Below are 4,419 nucleotides of genomic sequence, written 5' to 3'. Positions count from 1 at the left end.
TGGAATCATACATTCCTATAGACTGAATGGGCATGAGGCAGGAGAAGCTGCAATGTCTTCTTTGGGAAAAGACTGGGCAAAGGTTAGAGGTCATTATACGGGTAGAAATAATCAAGGGCCATTTCCCTATCCCGGTGAGGGAAATCAATTGGTAGGGGAGTATGCAGCACAATGGAATGATCTTGTGCAAAGAGTGAGAACTATATTTCGAAGACGAGCGAATTATGGTCATTTGGTAGGAATTAAACAGAAGCCTGGGGAAGATACTGATGATTTTCACTTAAGATTTGAAAAAGAATTCAGGGTGCATAGTGGCATCCCATTCAATGATGCAGCTGAGGGTGCTTATCAGCAACAGCTTAAAAACAGCTTACGAATTTCCGCCATGAAATCGGCAACTGGGTGAGGAAACATTTGGTGGAAGTAGATGTTGCAAGTGTGACAACAACTATGCAATGGGCCAGACATGCTGAAAAGGTGATCAAAAGAGGCAAAAGTTCTGATGTATTTCATCTAGGCAACGATGATGATGATGACCTAGATGAAGATACAACAGTGTTCTTCCATGGGTCCCAGCGGGCCAGAGGAAGAGGTAGAGGCCAGCAAGGTCGCAGGCCACCATATATCTCAAAACCCCCATCAGATTCTGACAACTGTTGGAACTGTGGGAGACGAGGACACTTGGCAAGATCGTGTCGTTTTGCAAAACAATACCAATCAAAGGGTGGAGGAAATGGCAGAGGAAACGGCAGAGGGAAAGCCAAATTCTCAGCATGACTAGATTGCCCCCCCTGTGATCTCTTGTCCTCCTACAGAGGAAGAGATAGTAGATGCCCATGCAGCATGGGACATTTTGAATGCATTAAAAGAAAAAACATATGTTACCTTAAACATTGGAGGAAGTGAAGTAGAATTTTTGTGTGATACCGGAGCGTGTAAGACCGTAATAAAAACTAAAGTCCCAAATCTAAAGGCCGCCCAAAATACTATTTGGGTAAAATATGCTGATGGGCAGGTACACAGGGAGAGTATCTCCAACTCAGTTGTAGTGAGAGATGATGAAACGGGAGTCATAGCTTCAGTCTCGATTGTGCTATCCCCAAAATGTCCCATAAACCTTCTGGGACGAGATCTGATGACTAGATTGGGAATTGCAATAATTCCAGTAAAGGATGGCATGCGAGCATGTAGAGTGAGAGATGTGGACTCATATGCTGCACAAACAGGTGAGCGGATTTTCTGTTCCTATGACGTCTCTGCTGAACAGAATCCCAAGCTACCAGGCAATTTGCTGAGTGAAGCCCGAAAACAATTGACACGACCTGAATCAGAAATGACTTGTAATCAATTACATGTCACCATGAATATCCTCACTGACCCACATGATGACTATATTGAAAGTTTTCTCAGTGACACAGAAGTAACTTTAGCAATCACTGCTATGTACACTGATCGCAGGTCATTTGCAGCTGCTGCTGTGCTTCTGCCCGCTCCTCAGGATGACAAATACAAGTTGTCGGCTGTACCCCACATTTCATTTTTTAAACCTCACAGTATCACATGGGCAGATGTGGGTTGCCGGATTAAACTTGCTGCTTCTGTCACTGATTATGAGGATAAAGGTGATGGGTGGAGCTACAGTACCAGTTGTGACATGTGGAAGCGAACTGTGTGTGAAGTAGGTGTTGGTGGGGCAGGCGCGTATGCGCGTCCCTGACTAGTTAACATTTGTTTGAATGAAAAGGAGGAGGGGGAATTGGCTGGGCTTCCTGACAAGCTGTGGACAAAGGGGCCATCTGATGTAGGACAGTTAACATCCATTCCGCCAGTGCAGATCAAACCAAGATCAGAGTGGCGTCCAAGAGTTAAGCAATATCCTTTAAAACAGGAGGCAATAAACGGGATTGCCCCTGTTATAAATGATCTTTTGTCAGGAGGAATCATTAGGAAGTGCTCGGATTCTCCTTGCAACACCCCTATTATAGACGAGACTCAATACAGGCTGGAGGTTGACCTTCTGACCACGTGGTGCAGGGACAACAACCTCCTGCTGAATGTCGACAAGACCAAGGAAATTGTTGTGGACTTCCGGAAGGGTCACACCCAACACCTGCCGCTGACCATCGACGGTGCTGTGGTGGAGAGAGTGAGCACCGCCAAGTTCCTGGGGGTGCACATCAGTGAGGATCTCTCCTGGTCCGCCAACACCGCATCACTGACAAAGAAAGCCCAGCGCCGCCTGTACTTCCTGCGGAAACTCAGGCGAGCGAGCGCCCCTCCGGCCAACATGACTACATTTTACCGCGGCACCATTGAGAGCGTCCTCTCCAGCTGTATTGCTGTTTGGGGTGGCGGCTGCACTGACTGCAAATTGAAGGCCCTGCAGCGCATAGTGAACACGGCTGGTAAGATTACTGGTGCTTCGCTCTCCTCCTTGAAGGACATTTACACCTCCCATCTCACCCGCAAGGCGACCACGATTGTGAGTGATGTGAGTCATCCCGCTCACTCTTTGTTCGAGCTTCTGCCCTCTGGGAAGAGGTACAGAAGCCTTCGCTCCCTCACCACCAGACTCTCAAACAGCTTCATACTCCAGGCTGTCAGGATCCTGAACTCGCTTCCCCGTTCTGCGTAGCGTCCTGTACTTTTACTGTCTGTATGCACACTGGCTTTTATTCGTTGTGTTATCTATTTATTTATTATTTATTGTTACTCTTATTATTTATTGTTTGTGCCTTCTTGTTTTTTATATTGCGTCGTTTACTTGTGTTAGAATAATTAGTTTTGCTGAAGCGCTGGTCGGCCTGGAACCGAAGGTCACATATCTTCGGTCAAGTCAACATATGTGCCTTATGAGCCTTGGGGGAGTCCTTATACTCCCTTCCTTGTCTTATCTGTGAAGAGGCCCTCACAAGTTAGAAACAGAACATCTTTGTTCTTTGTTTCTTGTTAGTTCAAGAGAAGTCCTCTCTCTGTTAATTGTTTTGTCCGAGACAGTGTTTAGTTATCCCATATTTACTCAATGTTTGTTTAAGTAGACTTCATACAAGTTATCTCACATCGTTGTTGGAGTGTATGCACGAGAGAGACACGGCATCCAGTTTTGGAGATTGCAGCCAGGAACAAGGATGCCAACCATCTAAGAACAGACTCTGCATTCCTGGGGTCACTGATCGGCCAAGGCCATGCGGCCTCGCACCACACAACATTATTAGCTAGCTGAAACAGTGTTGCTACAGACACACTCTCCCCTCCCTTTAGTGTAGCAACGCCTCTTGTAACCAGGGCAACCCAATATAAAAAGAGGAGATGACGGTAGGGCAGGTCAGAATTGGTGGAGGACTGTGAACTGGGCCCTCTACCTAATTCTCCTCGCGAGCAAAAGAATACTGGTTTTCTTCTCCTCTTTGTTTCCAGCGTGTAAATAAATGTCTGATGGTATTTAGACCTGACATTTTATTGGTCCTTCGAGCCGGATGCCAATACACCCGAGGATTCCAGCGGGCGGCAGCGGAGATCCAGAAAGACTGCGCGCGGCAGGACCTCCCTAGGTGAGGTCCTAGAATCCTTTTCAAGGGCTGGCTGTCTGCTCCGCCGGCTGGGTTCCAGAGGTTGAAGGCAATCCGAAGTGCAGAGGTGAAGAGAACCAGAGGGTGAGTTTGTTTTTGTTTAAAAGTGTGGTGCGGCCGAGGGCTTGTCGTGCCCTATAAAAGTCCTAGGACAGAACGGAGAGGTCCGTTCTAAAGGTACCAAAACGGAGAGGTCCGTTGAAATAAAAGGACAGAGGTGTCCAAGAAAAGTTACAAAACGGAGATGTCCGTCTAAAGTAACAAAACGGAGAGGTCCGTTGAAATAAAAGGACAGAGGTGTCCAAGAAAAGTTACAAAACGGAGATGTCCGTCTAAAGTAACAAAACGGAGAGGTCCGTTGAAATAAAAGGACAGAGGTGTCCAAGAAAAGTTACAGAACGGAGACGTCCGTCTAAAGGTAACAAAACGGAGAGGTCCGTTTAAATAAAAGGACAGAAGTGTCCGACGGAGAGGTCCGTCTAAAAAGGTCAGCGGAGTCCACGTGAAGCCGAAAATTCCGTAAAACTGTGTGAATGAGAGTGTGAATGGGAATACATATCACTAGATATAGTATTCCATATTAAAGCAGTGGGGAACACATAACGTGGTTCTGTGGACGCAGTAGGCAAGGTTTCTCCACCAGCCACCAGAACGCTGGTAGAAGTGAGAATCACCACAGGATCTTTTCGTTATCCCACTGGAAACACCCGACTTTAGAAACCCCTATGGTTTTACAGTTGGGACCAAATTGATTAAAATGGGGAACGGGAAAAGTAAAACTAATATCCGAGATACTCTAAAATGTAACGATTGGGAAATAATTGAAAGGCAGGGTCCCGACCAACTTAGA

The sequence above is a fragment of the Syngnathus typhle genome, unplaced genomic scaffold (assembly GCF_033458585.1).
Source record: "Syngnathus typhle isolate RoL2023-S1 ecotype Sweden unplaced genomic scaffold, RoL_Styp_1.0 HiC_scaffold_33, whole genome shotgun sequence".
In the NCBI taxonomy this organism is placed as follows: Eukaryota; Metazoa; Chordata; class Actinopteri; order Syngnathiformes; family Syngnathidae; genus Syngnathus; species Syngnathus typhle.
Note: the sequence above shows the minus strand (reverse complement) of the source record.